Below are 17,113 nucleotides of genomic sequence, written 5' to 3'. Positions count from 1 at the left end.
TTTTCAACAATACTGTGATCACTCAAGATGGTAAGGTGTGGAATTCGAGAAAAGTAGCAAAATGTCCTATACAAAATGTTACACAGTCTCATGGAGATTTTATTCATTGTGACAATTTCAGTCATGAACTAAAATGTGACTCTGTTGCCTCTAGAATTAAAAATGATGTAAGAGTCAGAAGGAGGCCTGTGTCTCTGCAATATTTTGTTTAAACTTTTTGTTTTCCTTTGGTCTTTTTGTGAATAAGGGAGATGTGTTATATTCTTGTTATGTTGCTGTATCTTTAAGAGTGTCATGGTCAGTGACATCACTAATAGAATAATTACATTCCAATGGTTGAGAATACAGTTTGCTGTAACTTCTGCTGGTTGATGGTTGTATCAATAAAGCTCCTACTTCATCTCACCAGTTTCCTGAGCTTTTATCACTGGCGACGAGGGTCAAGGCTTGATTGGGGACAAGCATCCACAACCATCAACTCCCCTACCACTGGATATCGGTTTGGATTTTTGATTCACTTAAATCTTTGTTTTTGGAATATCAGACTACTTTGGACACAAGATACCCAACTGGGTCTTACTCTTATTCCCTTGGATTTACTCCTATGGTGTATTTGAATGGATTATATATATTTTTTTCTTTCCTGACTCAATTTACATTTTTTGACTGCCTGTTTTGTGCTACATTGGAAGTCGCGCTGTTTGAGCTACATTGGAAGCTGAGAGGAAAATATTACTGAGCCTCCCTTCTGGACACCGCCCCCGAGTGGAGAACGAGCCAAATTTCCAGGTGTTGAGTGCCAAAAACAGGTATCATTATCGCCTCGGCGCTCACCGTTGTCTCCTGTTTGGATTTGAATTCCGGTGAAAGCATCTCGCGTGCCATTGCACCTCCTCATGCATCAGTGCGCGAGTGCTGCAGCGCTTCAGCGTTTACCTTGCTGCTCGCTCCTCTTGGCGAATCTTGGTCTCGCCTCGTCTTCCTGCTCGCTCCTCTCGGCGAACCGTGACCTCGCGTACAACGTCAACACGTTGTCACGCATTTCACGTAGCTTTGGCGGCCATTTTGTTACCTTGGTTACCTTGGTTACGCCGATGCGCACGGCAGCGCATTTTACCGAGTTTTCAAACGCTGATACACACAGCAGTGTATCTTTTGCGCAGGATTTAATCAAAAACAAATAACAAGCTGAAATTTACAACGCTGACACACACAGCAGTGTGTTAATTCTACAACATCAATGTGCTCGACAACACGCTGAGATACTGGTAATATTCAGCTGCACATTCTATTATTCGAAGGTTTGGACTAATAATTCTACGCTAATGTGCACAGCTGTTGTGGAATTGTTTGATTCTTCTTTGATAATTGGTATTTTTACTCGCTTTAGTTTACAATATTGAAAAATTAGCCTGTTACCATTATTATAGTGTTTTGCTTTTACTTATACATTGTTTCTTTATGGCCACTACTTCTAGCATGTCGCAACCTTCACCTTTTCTTTCAGAGGAGGGTGAACCCATTCTTCCTTGGAATAGGTGGAGAAACCTATTTGATTCATACTTAGTTGCTATTGGTGGAGAAAAGTTTTCGGCTGCCAGAAAACAAGCCATCTTGTTGCACAATTTGGGAGTTGAAGGTAGACATACCTATGACAGTATGGACAGTATACCTGTGGGGGGAGCTGATGGGGAACCTGCAGATATTTTCGAGATGTCTATGACTATGTTGGAACAGTATTTTGGACCTAGAATTAATGTTGTCTTAGAGCGACATAGATTCTTTACTCGTGTCCAAGGTTCCCGTGAGCGTATAGGTACATATGTTGCAGCTCTGAAAACTCTTTCTCGAACTTGTGATTTTGGTGAGTTGTCTGAATCTCTAGTTAGATATCAACTCGTTCGATGCACAAACAGTTCTAGAGTTCAAGAAAAGTTATTATCCAAAAATCCCACATTGAAAGAAGCTTTAGATATAGTAGAGGGTATGGAAAACACTTCTACATGGGTTAAAGAGATAAGAAAGAATAAAGAAGATGATAGTCACACTGTCATTGATGGTAAAAAGAAAGCCTCTGATTCTGTACATGTGCTAGAAGAGGACGAACTGTTTGGTGAATATCACGAAGATGTGGCTAAAGTCAGTGTAAGTGCTAAGAGCAAACCTATCCAAGAGACATTTGCCCAGAAAAACACTCTTGATAATCGTCCTTCTTCGACCAAAGAATCTATTTTCTCTAAGGAACGTGATCCTCGCCAACAACGTCCTATTAGTAACCAAAGAATGCGTTGTTTCAGGTGTGGGAGTTTCTCTCACACTTTCAATTTTCCCCATTGTTTCGCAAGAGATAGCATCTGCAATAGCTGTGGTATCAAAGGACACTATGCACGTGTATGTAGATCTGGCAAAAAGAGAGAAATTAGTGAGCCAACCTCTGATATTGTACGTACACTTGTGGTTTCCAATGTTAATGATGCAATGGTTGACACAGAACATATTTTTATGCCATTCTGTGATGTAACAATTGACAAATTTGTATTTAAACTTATGGCAGACTCTGGGTCTCCTTTTACTTTAATTGGTAATAAGATTTGGGATGAGGTGGTTGGGTTGGAAAATGTTCAACTATTACCTCCTGATATCTCTCCCCTTAGCTACAATAAGTCAAAAATAGAGATTTTAGGATACCTTGTGGCCAACATTTCCTTCAGTGGTAAGTGTATATCTGGGAAAGTTTATGTAGCCGTCAGAGGTGACAATCTCCTGGGATGGCGGCATCAGCATGATTTAGGGATTATTCTTAATCCGGGAGCAGAAGATCCAAAAAATCAAGTCATGCTGATGGAAGATTTTCTTTCCAGTTCTCTTCACTCCCAGATAGATCTTGTGTGTGAGTCTAGTAAATATTTTGATGATTATCCTAATGTCTTTTCTGACAAATTGGGGTGTCTGAAAGGATTTGAACATAAAATCATCCTTAAAAAATCTGCCAAACCGTGTGTACACAAGGTCAGGAAAGTACCTAACATGATGCTGGAGCCACTTAGACTTGAGATTGAGAAATTGATAAACTTAGGAGTGATTGAAGAGATTGAATCATCAGAGTGGTTGAGTCCAGTGGTTCTAGCACCCAAGGATGGTGGGAAATCGATTAGGATGTGTGTGGATCTTCGCGGCTTGAATGAATGGATCTGGGTAGACCGTCAGCCTTTACCTAACATAGCTGAGAGTATCAGCATTCTAAAAGGAGCAAAGATATTTAGTGTTCTTGATCTCTCTTCTGCTTACCACCAAGTTGTGCTACATAAAGATTGCAAAAACAACAAGTGATGGACTGAATGTGGATCAATGTCACACACTCCCCCAGTCAAAAGATCTGGGCCCCAATCCATCGTTTTTTTGCACTCCACACCACCCTGGGTTAGACAATGGCGATATGCAAATCAGCTCTGACCCTGTTGCCCCATGGGAACAGTCCAGTCCGAACTACAAAAGCCATGTCCTTCCCAGAACGGAATCAAGCATCCGAGGACCGGACCGGTTTCGAGGTAACACCTCTCTTCAGCCCGGCTAGCTTGACTCCAAGTGGTGTGGAGTGCCTGGGACCCACGTCTGGGCATCCCCAGCGCACTTAGGGCGGCAATTGCAAAAACAACAAGTGATGGACTGAATGTGGATCAATGTCACACACTCCCCCAGTCAAAAGATCTGGGCCCAAATCCATCGTTTTTTTGCACTCCACACCACCCTGGGTTAGACAATGGCGATATGCAAATCAGCTCTGACCCTGTTGCCCCATGGGAACAGTCCAGTCCGAACTACAAAAGCCATGTCCTTCCCAGAACGGAATCAAGCATCCGAGGACCGGACCGGTTTCGAGGTAACACCTCTCTTCAGCCCGGCTAGCTTGACTCCAAGTGGTGTGGAGTGCCTGGGACCCACGTCTGGGCATCCCCAGCGCACTTAGGGCGGCAATTGCAAAAACAACAAGTGATGGACTGAATGTGGATCAATGTCACACACTCCCCCAGTCAAAAGATCTGGGCCCAAATCCATCGTTTTTTTGCACTCCACACCACCCTGGGTTAGACAATGGCGATATGCAAATCAGCTCTGACCCTGTTGCCCCATGGGAACAGTCCAGTCCGAACTACAAAAGCCATGTCCTTCCCAGAACGGAATCAAGCATCCGAGGACCGGACCGGTTTCGAGGTAACACCTCTCTTCAGCCCGGCTAGCTTGACTCCAAGTGGTGTGGAGTGCCTGGGACCCACGTCTGGGCATCCCCAGCGCACTTAGGGCGGCAATTGCAAAAACAACAAGTGATGGACTGAATGTGGATCAATGTCACACACTCCCCCAGTCAAAAGATCTGGGCCCAAATCCATCGTTTTTTTGCACTCCACACCACCCTGGGTTAGACAATGGCGATATGCAAATCAGCTCTGACCCTGTTGCCCCATGGGAACAGTCCAGTCCGAACTACAAAAGCCATGTCCTTCCCAGAACGGAATCAAGCATCCGAGGACCGGACCGGTTTCGAGGTAACACCTCTCTTCAGCCCGGCTAGCTTGACTCCAAGTGGTGTGGAGTGCCTGGGACCCACGTCTGGGCATCCCCAGCGCACTTAGGGCGGCAATTGCAAAAACAACAAGTGATGGACTGAATGTGGATCAATGTCACACACTCCCCCAGTCAAAAGATCTGGGCCCAAATCCATCGTTTTTTTGCACTCCACACCACCCTGGGTTAGACAATGGCGATATGCAAATCAGCTCTGACCCTGTTGCCCCATGGGAACAGTCCAGTCCGAACTACAAAAGCCATGTCCTTCCCAGAACGGAATCAAGCATCCGAGGACCGGACCGGTTTCGAGGTAACACCTCTCTTCAGCCCGGCTAGCTTGACTCCAAGTGGTGTGGAGTGCCTGGGACCCACGTCTGGGCATCCCCAGCGCACTTAGGGCGGCAATTGCAAAAACAACAAGTGATGGACTGAATGTGGATCAATGTCACACACTCCCCCAGTCAAAAGATCTGGGCCCAAATCCATCGTTTTTTTGCACTCCACACCACCCTGGGTTAGACAATGGCGATATGCAAATCAGCTCTGACCCTGTTGCCCCATGGGAACAGTCCAGTCCGAACTACAAAAGCCATGTCCTTCCCAGAACGGAATCAAGCATCCGAGGACCGGACCGGTTTCGAGGTAACACCTCTCTTCAGCCCGGCTAGCTTGACTCCAAGTGGTGTGGAGTGCCTGGGACCCACGTCTGGGCATCCCCAGCGCACTTAGGGCGGCAATTGCAAAAACAACAAGTGATGGACTGAATGTGGATCAATGTCACACACTCCCCCAGTCAAAAGATCTGGGCCCAAATCCATCGTTTTTTTGCACTCCACACCACCCTGGGTTAGACAATGGCGATATGCAAATCAGCTCTGACCCTGTTGCCCCATGGGAACAGTCCAGTCCGAACTACAAAAGCCATGTCCTTCCCAGAACGGAATCAAGCATCCGAGGACCGGACCGGTTTCGAGGTAACACCTCTCTTCAGCCCGGCTAGCTTGACTCCAAGTGGTGTGGAGTGCCTGGGACCCACGTCTGGGCATCCCCAGCGCACTTAGGGCGGCAATTGCAAAAACAACAAGTGATGGACTGAATGTGGATCAATGTCACACACTCCCCCAGTCAAAAGATCTGGGCCCAAATCCATCGTTTTTTTGCACTCCACACCACCCTGGGTTAGACAATGGCGATATGCAAATCAGCTCTGACCCTGTTGCCCCATGGGAACAGTCCAGTCCGAACTACAAAAGCCATGTCCTTCCCAGAACGGAATCAAGCATCCGAGGACCGGACCGGTTTCGAGGTAACACCTCTCTTCAGCCCGGCTAGCTTGACTCCAAGTGGTGTGGAGTGCCTGGGACCCACGTCTGGGCATCCCCAGCGCACTTAGGGCGGCAATTGCAAAAACAACAAGTGATGGACTGAATGTGGATCAATGTCACACACTCCCCCAGTCAAAAGGTCTGGGCCCAAATCCATCGTTTTTTTGCACTCCACACCACCCTGGGTTAGACAATGGCGATATGCAAATCAGCTCTGACCCTGTTGCCCCATGGGAACAGTCCAGTCCGAACTACAAAAGCCATGTCCTTCCCAGAACGGAATCAAGCATCCGAGGACCGGACCGGTTTCGAGGTAACACCTCTCTTCAGCCCGGCTAGCTTGACTCCAAGTGGTGTGGAGTGCCTGGGACCCACGTCTGGGCATCCCCAGCGCACTTAGGGCGGCAATTGCAAAAACAACAAGTGATGGACTGAATGTGGATCAATGTCACACACTCCCCCAGTCAAAAGATCTGGGCCCAAATCCATCGTTTTTTTGCACTCCACACCACCCTGGGTTAGACAATGGCGATATGCAAATCAGCTCTGACCCTGTTGCCCCATGGGAACAGTCCAGTCCGAACTACAAAAGCCATGTCCTTCCCAGAACGGAATCAAGCATCCGAGGACCGGACCGGTTTCGAGGTAACACCTCTCTTCAGCCCGGCTAGCTTGACTCCAAGTGGTGTGGAGTGCCTGGGACCCACGTCTGGGCATCCCCAGCGCACTTAGGGCGGCAATTGCAAAAACAACAAGTGATGGACTGAATGTGGATCAATGTCACACACTCCCCCAGTCAAAAGATCTGGGCCCAAATCCATCGTTTTTTTGCACTCCACACCACCCTGGGTTAGACAATGGCGATATGCAAATCAGCTCTGACCCTGTTGCCCCATGGGAACAGTCCAGTCCGAACTACAAAAGCCATGTCCTTCCCAGAACGGAATCAAGCATCCGAGGACCGGACCGGTTTCGAGGTAACACCTCTCTTCAGCCCGGCTAGCTTGACTCCAAGTGGTGTGGAGTGCCTGGGACCCACGTCTGGGCATCCCCAGCGCACTTAGGGCGGCAATTGCAAAAACAACAAGTGATGGACTGAATGTGGATCAATGTCACACACTCCCCCAGTCAAAAGATCTGGGCCCAAATCCATCGTTTTTTTGCACTCCACACCACCCTGGGTTAGACAATGGCGATATGCAAATCAGCTCTGACCCTGTTGCCCCATGGGAACAGTCCAGTCCGAACTACAAAAGCCATGTCCTTCCCAGAACGGAATCAAGCATCCGAGGACCGGACCGGTTTCGAGGTAACACCTCTCTTCAGCCCGGCTAGCTTGACTCCAAGTGGTGTGGAGTGCCTGGGACCCACGTCTGGGCATCCCCAGCGCACTTAGGGCGGCAATTGCAAAAACAACAAGTGATGGACTGAATGTGGATCAATGTCACACACTCCCCCAGTCAAAAGATCTGGGCCCAAATCCATCGTTTTTTTGCACTCCACACCACCCTGGGTTAGACAATGGCGATATGCAAATCAGCTCTGACCCTGTTGCCCCATGGGAACAGTCCAGTCCGAACTACAAAAGCCATGTCCTTCCCAGAACGGAATCAAGCATCCGAGGACCGGACCGGTTTCGAGGTAACACCTCTCTTCAGCCCGGCTAGCTTGACTCCAAGTGGTGTGGAGTGCCTGGGACCCACGTCTGGGCATCCCCAGCGCACTTAGGGCGGCAATTGCAAAAACAACAAGATTGCAGACACTTAACATCGTTTGTTACACCTTTGGGTGCTTACCGTTTTTTAAGAATGCCGTTTGACTTAGCTTCAGCTGCCGCATGTTTCCAAAGGGTGATGAAAATGGTTTTGGGCAGTCTCTCCAATGTAATGTTCTTTCAGGACGATATTTTGATTCATGGTGTAGACTTGTGTGAGCATGACAAAGTGTTAAGATCTGTTTTAGATAAGTTAAACGATAGTGGACTTACAGTAAAAAAGGAAAAGTGTCGTATTGGCTTAGAGTCTGTCACGCATTTGGGACACGTTATTTCGGGGAACGGAATTCAGCCCAAATTAGAGTTAGCTGAGAGCATTGTTAAGGCACCTACTCCAGTGGATAAGGATCAGGTCAAATCATTTTTAGGGATGGCGGAATTTTATTCCAAGTTCGTTAAGGGTTTTGCCAGTCTTGTTGAGCCCATTAGGTCTCTTTTAAAAAAAGGTGTACATTTTTCCTGGTCTAGTGATTGCGAGAAAGCTTTTATTTTGGTTAAGAAAGAGATAGGTGAGATGCCAACTTTAGGTCATTTTGACTCCAAACTCAAAACAATTTTGTCTACCGATGCCAGCCTTAAAGGATTAGGTGCTGTGCTTTCCCAAGTTGTTGATGGTGAAGAAGTTGTTGTTGCTTTCGCTTCAAGAGCTCTAAAAGAAGCTGAGCATAATTATTCTTGCATCGAAAGAGAAGCGTTGGCAGTATATTGGTCTATATGTCACTTCAAATTTTACTTATGGGGGATACCATTTGTGGTTAAATCTGATCACCGTCCCCTAGTTCAAATTTTCTCATGTCATCAAAGTGATCATGTAACACCTAGGTTGAAAAGATGGAGTGAAGGTTTGCAAGAGTTCAACTTTACTGTGCAGTATATTCCAGGGTTGAACAATAAACCTGCTGATTGCTTATCACGTCTTCCCATAGATAGAGATTGTGTCACAGATGTTGCTACGTGTATAAACTGGGTTTTGGAGTCTAGCATTTCCGAGGAGGAATGGTCACGCAAGGTTGATGATGATGTTGTATTTCTATTGCTGAGGAATGTTATCAGGAGTGGTTGGCCGGATTATGATACTCGAGAGTGTGTTGAAGTCTTTTTGGTCCGTGAGAGATGATTTAACTTTTTTCCAAGGCAATTTAATGAGGGGTGATAGAGTGGTGCCTCCAAGTGAATTGAGAGAGAGGGTTGTCAACCTGGCTCATGAGGGGCATTTGGGAAGAAATTTGACGAAGGCTCGCATTAGGGAAAGATATTGGTGGCCTGGAATGGATCACATGGTGGAAACCGTGGTTAAAGATTGTCATTTGTGTGCAGTCAATGACAAGTCACGTACCACCAGTCATTCTCCATTGTCACCTGTGGAAGTTCCTGTTGCTGTTTGGACAAAGTTAGGCTGAGACATCGCCGGCCCTTTGGAGCTCATGCCCTCACATGAGAGATATGTTGTTTTATTGGTTGACTACACTTCAAAGTGGGTAGTGTCCAAATGTATGAGTGTGGTTAACTCAAGAACTGTGATTGAATTTTTAAAAGATGTGTTTGGGTCGGAGGGTGTTCCCAAGTTTTTACTCACTGATAATGGGGTACAATTCACTTCCAGTGAGATGGACAGTTTCTTGAAAAGTCTGGGTATTATTCATCAGAAAACAGCTCTTTACTCTTCTCAAGCAAATGGTCTCACGGAGAGGATGAATAGGGTTGTGAAAAGTTGTGCACAGAGGGCTTTAGAGTCCAAGACTTCATTCAACAGTGTTTTAAGGGAGACGTGGTGGGCTCATCGCACGACTCCCAATGCTGTTATGCAAAGGTCTCCTTTTGAGGCTTTGAGAGGTAGACTAGCTTGTTCAAAGCTAAATCCAACTTGGCTTCCGGAGAAGGTGGTTGAGGACAGTGTGGAAAGGGAAGTGAGAAGGAGGGCTGTGTTGACAAATTATCAGCAGAAATACAAACAACGTTATGATGCTAGAATGGTTGTCAAACACAGGAAAGGGAACGTGGGTGACAGTGTTCTCGTGAAAAAAACGAAATTTGGTCACAAGGGTGTTTCGAACTTCATTGGTCCTTTCACCATTGTTTCCATTAAGAAATATGTTGTCACCTTAGACAATGGTTGCACTTGGAACATGTCTAAACTGGCCAAATGCAATGATGTCAGAAATCATTACAATGATGGTCCCAAACTCTCCTGTAATCCCAATGTTTCTCCTTCCACCAGTTACCAGAGAAATACTCCTAGGAGGTCTTTACAGCTTCCCAAGAAGTTCAATGATTATGTGATGCATTAATGTCCTCTGTTACTCTTTGATCTTCTTCTTTTAGGTTATTTTGTTTCCTCATCAATATTCATTTTATTCTTTTATTATGTATAGGGGATGTGTTATCTTGCTGTATCTTTAAGAGTGTCATGGTCAGTGACATCACTAATAGAATGATTACATTCCAATGGTTGAGAATACAGTTTGCTGTAACTTCTGCTGGTTGATGGTTGTATCAATAACGCTCCTACTTCATCTCACCAGTTTCCTGAGCTTTTATCAATTCTACATTATTGTGTATCTTTATTATTTACATGTACTTGATTTGTTCCTTTAAGAGCATGCAACATATTATGTTTCTGAATGGGTTCTATGTTCTAAACAGAGTCTTGCTCATGTATCATTCTACATTGTCTGTCAGTTACATTTCTGCTGTTGCCATGTCAGGACTAAATGCTGTGCTGTCTGATAAATCTTCTTAAACCTACTTGTGAATTGGATTCTTACACCACTTAAATCCCGGAGGGGTAGATTAACCACGATTGCCCTGGGAGCTGCCATCCAAAACATCCTGATTCATTGGCGCACCACTCAGATCCCTACACAAACTGGCTGGCTACAGAGGCTTTGGCTGGTGTTGGGTATGGAGAAGGCAACCCTTACACTAGCAGCAGAGGATCAGAGTTTCCCGACCTGTGGAGGCCCTTTCTTACACTATTGGTGTCTGAATTCCGGGAGCTGACATCCCCCCGGTATCTACGCTTGCTTCGCCTCCCGGACAAGCCAATCCCAGACCAGGACTCCCAAAAATCTCGCAAGCGGTGACGTTTGTTAACCCCTTTTTCCAGTTAGTTCAAGGTGGACGAGGGGTGGAGGGTTATAGTTTTATTTTTTTCACTTATTAGGTTGGCCCGCTCCATGCTGCTTACCATTGGTAATTTTTGCAACGCGACTTTATTGTCTTATCTGTATGATCCATGAGGAGCTGAGGGCCTTACTTTTTCTTGTATGCTCTTAAAATGTCTTCAATAAAAAGACTTAAAACATAACATGAAATGGAGAGCCCCTGCCAGGCTCGGATTGGGTAGGCGGGCAATCGGGCATTGGCCAATGGGCCGGTGCCTTAAGGTCATCAATGGGCCAGTTTTTTGGGGCCTCTGTAACCCAGCGCAAGTGACTGACTTTCTTCCCCAGTCCCCACCACGCCACTTTAATGTGGGGCCAGTATCTTGGTCGCTCCCCTGCCGTGCTGTAAATTGAGGCTGGGGATCAGGTGTTGCTTAGCCTTTGGTACCACTTTGTTCGCCATATGTTGGCAGGGTATGCTCAGACGTGAGTCCCTTGCTCACTTTGCCACTGGATTCAAGCAAGCCGGGCTGAAGATGGCTGAAATGCCAGAAACCGGCCCTCGGAAGCTTATTTCCGGTCCAGGGAAGGCATGGCTTGGCAGTTCGGGCTGGACTGTTCCCATGAGGCACAGGGTCAGACTGATTTGCATATGGCCATGTCTGAACTGGGGTGGCAGAGTGGGCTAAAGAACGGTGATGGATTAAACCCAGATCTGTTGACTGGGTGTGAGTGTTTGATTGGTTCAGATGCTCCGTCCATCACCACCCCCTTTTGTACCGCTTAGCCTTTGGGGCATTCTCACCATGGCGCTCTGCCTCGCTTGCTCTGCTAGAAGCAGTTTTATCTACCCCGCCGGGTCATCAATTTTAGGCAATGGCAGGAGCAAGGAGGGTGGGTTGTTTGCAGGGTCCTCGAAAGGTGTGGCAAGATTAATTGATTCATTTTCACCTACCCCCCCTTGAGCAACAGTGTGCTTTTTGATACCTTCCCTGCCAGGAAAATGCCCTGAGGCTATAATGAGTGGGATGATCAGGGACTATGGGCCGCTTTTTTCTAGAGTGCCCAGGACTAATTGTGATCTCAATCCGACCCTGGCCCCTGCACTTTCGGGCACTGCTGCAATACATGTAATGGGAAATACTGCCACTTCTAATCACTTTAATTCAGACACTCTGTTCATCACCACCCCCTTTTCTGAATCGTTTTTGGCCACTATAGGTGTGGCAGGGTATACTCAGACATGAGTCCCTTTCTCACTGCTCCATCAGGATTCAAGCAAGCCGGGCCGAAGAGGCTGAAATGCCAGAAACCGGTCCCCGGTAGCTTGTCTCCTTTCTGGTGAAGAATTGGCTTGGTAGTTTGGTCTGCCCTGTTCCCATGATGCACTGGGCCAGGGACAGACTAATTTGCATATAGCCAGGTTCTGAGCTGGGATGGGGCAGTGAGATAAATAACGGTGATGGATCAAGCCCTGATCTTTGGACTGGGTAAGAGTGGTCTGCTTAATTCAGACACTCTGTTCATCACCACCCCCTTTTCTGAATCGTTTTTGGCCACTATAGGTGTGGCAGGGTATACTCAGACATGAGTCCCTTTCTCACTGCTCCATCAGGATTCAAGCAAGCCGGGCCGAAGAGGCTGAAATGCCAGAAACCGGTCCCCGGTAGCTTGTCTCCTTTCTGGTGAAGAATTGGCTTGGTAGTTTGGTCTGCCCTGTTCCCATGATGCACTGGGCCAGGGACAGACTAATTTGCATATAGCCAGGTTCTGAGCTGGGATGGGGCAGTGAGATAAATAACGGTGATGGATCAAGCCCTGATCTTTGGACTGGGTAAGAGTGGTCTGCTTAATTCAGACACTCTGTTCATCACCACCCCCTTTTCTGAATCGTTTTTGGCCACTATAGGTGTGGCAGGGTATACTCAGACATGAGTCCCTTTCTCACTGCTCCATCAGGATTCAAGCAAGCCGGGCCGAAGAGGCTGAAATGCCAGAAACCGGTCCCCGGTAGCTTGTCTCCTTTCTGGTGAAGAATTGGCTTGGTAGTTTGGTCTGCCCTGTTCCCATGATGCACTGGGCCAGGGACAGACTAATTTGCATATAGCCAGGTTCTGAGCTGGGATGGGGCAGTGAGATAAATAACGGTGATGGATCAAGCCCTGATCTTTGGACTGGGTAAGAGTGGTCTGCTTAATTCAGACACTCTGTTCATCACCACCCCCTTTTCTGAATCACTTCTAATCAGCAAGCAGCTAATCTGCAGTGTGAGTACCTGCACTTCTAAATTTCCATTTAAAGCACTGAGCATGATAGAATGGGCAACTCGTCTATGTACTAACTCAGTCTTTTATTTACCTTTTTCAAATGGTTTTCTGCAGGTTTAACTGTAAAAACTCACAAAAACTTGAACTGCATTTGAAAACAGTTTGCTTTGATAAATTAGTCTGACATAGCGTGGCTGCTTTTTCCTGAATTCTTCCTGCATTATATATGTGTCTCTAATCACAAAACCACCCCAACATTGAGACAGCCGTCATTACCGATAACCGAGCAGCAGGCTGAAAGGCCCATAGGGCTAAAAGGGCTTCATCCCCCCTTGGTCATGTGTCTCAGCCCGGGCTGCTGCAGCTCGAGTTGCTTTGGGCTCGGCTGGGCAGTGTCTGGAGTCTTATCTCCGGCACGCCCACGTTTTTCACAGGTCTTTAAAGACCATTTGCATATTTACATACTTTTGTAAACTGGTTACCAAGGCTTATTTTTTTTTCTGGTTCCAGTACCTCCGGGCACCCACTCTGCCACTCTTATATTTGTATTTGACATTAACTGTGTAGTGTGAGAATGCAATTCATGAAAAGGAATACATAGTAGGGTTGCCAAAAGATAAATGCCAGCCATGTGTTGTTTAAAGAGTCTGCAAAAACCTCATCTTGACACTAAATAGGGTTATACTTAAAAAAAAGTATGGATTCATTTGTAATGTGACTTTTCTGTCTTTGTTCCCTTTAATTATCAGTCATGGAGCATTCAGGTATCCCTAGAACACAATTAAAAGTGCTTTTTATTTATATTTACTGTTCGAAGTATGCACAAATAAGTGTTGAAAATATGGTTTTAGGTAACTGCTTATTTTTGTACCATCTGGAACATCAAAATATTGAGCTGCCAACCATATTCATGAGATTTCCTCCACCCTTGATCCCGGATTAATGCTGTAATAGCAAGGCCTTAAGTGGGCCGGGTCCTGAAAGCAGGCGCCGAGACGGGTCCCTATCAGGGTCTCCATTCTCAACCTCACACTGAGAAGGGAAAGAAAATATTAACTCTGCAGCAATTCACTGTTTTGATGTAACTTTTATTTCTTTGCAGTTCTTATTGCTAAACTCAAAGTGCTTTCCATGAGCACCAACAAGGACATCTGCATTTATTTTTTTGGTCGGCAGGGACGATTAAGTGATTTGCCCAGAAACACAGGATGTTGAACCGACGCTGAGACTCAAACTTGCCTCCTCAGCTCAAAAGTTGGCAGCTCTAGCCATTACGCCACAAACTCTTGCACAAGAACTAAAGCATTTTCAATATTATATACAACAAAGCCATAGCTGTATGTATGCATGTAGTATATTTATCTTATACAACTAACAACCTTTGACAAAGGCAATAGTCCTGGCTTGTTGTAGGTGTAACATTACTTATGTGGAAGAAATAACAGAAGCAGCGAAATACCAGTCGGGTGGCACATTATGCTGAGCACAGATTTTTAGCAGAAATGTTTTAGCCAACGCCCTTAATTATATCGGCCAAGCCCCTCTTTGAGAGACCCCCCCCCCAGTTTTTTCATCCCACTAAAAGCCCTGCATAAAAGCAATAGTTTAACTTATATCTGAAACCCTATGCCACCGTCAATAACATGCGGAGTTACTTCAAGTGTCTGAGAATGCACCCTGCATTCAGACAACTCACTCCTCATTCACTTTCAGGCTCACCCTGCACTCACAGCGATCACAATGAACTCACACCATTCACCCGGTCACCCTGCACTCACAGTGATCACTCACAATGCACATGCACTGTGCACTCTGTACCTCACCCTGCAGTCACACGAGCACACTACTCACCTTGCACTCATGTGCCTCTTCACTCACCTGCCCCCTCACTGCTCAATCTGCAATCTTACTGAAACAAGTTCGTCACTAACCATGCATTCACAGGGCCGGTTATATGATTTTGGGGGCCCTGGGATAAAAGGGAATGTGCAAGGCCCCTCATAATTTCTATGTGACATATTCAGGGCTCCGGAAGCTGCTTTGTTCAGACTTCTCCTGGGCCTCAGCTCCTCCTCTCATCCACCTACAAGCACCTCTTTTACAGCTCAATTCGGACTGAAGGCGTGAGAAATATTTGGAGGCTGAGAGTTTAACCTGTGGGGCGCTAAAGTGCTGACAATGGGCCTCCCGCAGTGTCTCTAAGTGGACAAACCTGCAAAATGTACCCCCTTGCAACTGGGACACCATCCCTAAGAAGCCGAGGCAGGGCCCCCTCCCTCTCATGGGCCCAATTACAAAGAGACTCCTTTTTTTCTTTTGAATCGACAGGAGTACAAGAGGGCTGGTGTTGTGTTGAACTGATGCGGGCCCCATGCTGGTGGGCTGAGTGCATGGCCCTGGGCAGCTGCCCACACTGCCCATGCCTAGCACCGGCCCTGTGCATTCATTCGTCCCACTCTGCACTTACACCCGCACCCAAATTCCTACGGTCACCTCCAGGCACGCATCGTCCCATTGGACTCAAAGGGCTTCGGCCCCTCCCCCCAGGCCTGTGTGTCAGCCCGGGTTGAGACAGCTTCCCGGGCACACACACAGTTTTTGAGCTTATCACAGCCACACCCGAGTACTTCACAGGTCTTTAAAAGACCATTCATGTGTTAGCAAGGCTTTGCTGTTTTTTCGCGCTTTCATCTCCACTCTGCCTATAGCTGTAAAAATGTGCCCCCTTCGAAATTTTTAGTAGCCCCTCCCAAAATTTGGCTCTAGTTGCGCCTCTGGTCATCTTACTCACCCTGCAGTCACTCCTATTATCCTACTCTCACACTGTCGCCTCGCTCACCGTGCACTCACATGGGCATTCCTGCCACCAACACAGCGCAGAGGGTTAATGTGCCTGCTACAAAGAATGTGTACCATGCAGATCACAGAACTGAGTTGGAGTAAACTACGTGTAGCACTATAACAAAATTAAATGTTTTTCAGAAAGGTGCTATAAAGAGACGAGAGACGAGGAGCATTGTTGGTGAATAGTACTGAGGTAGGGTGACCAGAATTTTAAAGCCAAAAACTGTGACACTTCACAAAAACAGAAGAAGGACTACAATTTTGCTTTCTTCAATTTTACTTCAATTCAAGTTAAGTGCACAGATGACAGCGCTCCACAGCAGAGAATTGCAGAACAGGTAGGAAGAACAAACATAAAATACGTGTTTTAAACCCAGTAAGCTTGTCTGTTAATTAAATTGCCTTCCTGAAAAACTGTTAACTATCCCTGCTTTATAAAACATAAAAAATCACCTCCCTCCGTTTTCAGCCCACACTCTAAAAACGGGAACATGAGCTACATTTCCTGAAATCTGCCGGGACAGCTGGTGAAAAACCAGGACTGCCCTGACAAATCCGGGACGTCTGGTACCCCCTATACGGAGGGAATTCGTGAAAAAAGGAGCAAATGGGGGAGGGGCGCAAAAAAAGACTGTTGCACCCCGCCCCAACGTTCGGGTCTAGTTGCGCCCCTGCCTTGCAGTAAGTAACACACATGTATTTATCTCCATCCCCGTACCGTGCCACAGCGGAGCTTAAAGTTTAAATCTGGGACGGGCCACACATAGCGTGTACTTGTAAGTGACCTTGTGGGGGCGGGGTATTTTCCAGCCCTTCCGGTGTTCCTGCACTTACCTCCATGTTCCTTGCCCCTTTGGATGATTTCTTTCACAACTGGAGTGTGGTAGCACTGAAACTGGGAGTGAGACCAGGTCTTCCAGCGGTCCTTTCCCTCCGTGGTCGGTGTCCAAGCACTGAGCTTCCTTCCCGTACGCTGTTAGGGGAGGGGCTTAGTGTGTAAATCTGCGTGTCGATTTTGCACACTGTTTCCTATTCCAGGGTATTGTTTATCGTTTGTAACACAGCTGTGAGATAAGATCAGCGCTTCTGCCTGTTTCTGCAAGGCCCGAGGAGGAGTTTGCGTTGGAAAATAGCCGAAGGGCAGGGAATACACGAATTATTTAGGAAAACCGCACAGCGGGCTAGGCTGGCCGATCGCCAAACCAAGGGCAGACTTCCACACTAACTAATCGG

The 17,113-nt window shown here is 46.6% G+C and overlaps 1 protein-coding gene across 2 annotated transcripts in view; it reads right to left on the bottom strand.

Annotated features, from left to right (window-relative positions):
- The window catches only part of GPR4 (G protein-coupled receptor 4), a 581,787-nt gene extending 564,901 nt beyond the window's left edge, over positions 1 to 16,886 (bottom strand). The window contains exon 1 of one of the 2 annotated variants that reach the window (XM_078660891.1): positions 16,715 to 16,886. The gene's annotated coding sequence lies outside the window, so the exon portion shown is untranslated. The remainder of the gene's footprint in view (positions 1 to 16,714) is intronic. The other variant, XM_078660890.1, reaches the window with a different exon arrangement.
- Between the last annotated feature and the right edge of the window lie 227 nt (positions 16,887 to 17,113).

Source organism: Lissotriton helveticus, chromosome 9 (genome assembly GCF_964261635.1).
Source record: "Lissotriton helveticus chromosome 9, aLisHel1.1, whole genome shotgun sequence".
NCBI lineage: Eukaryota > Metazoa > Chordata > Amphibia > Caudata > Salamandridae > Lissotriton > Lissotriton helveticus.
The sequence above is the reverse complement of the archived record's forward strand: the minus strand, read 5'-3'. Positions and strand labels throughout refer to the sequence as shown.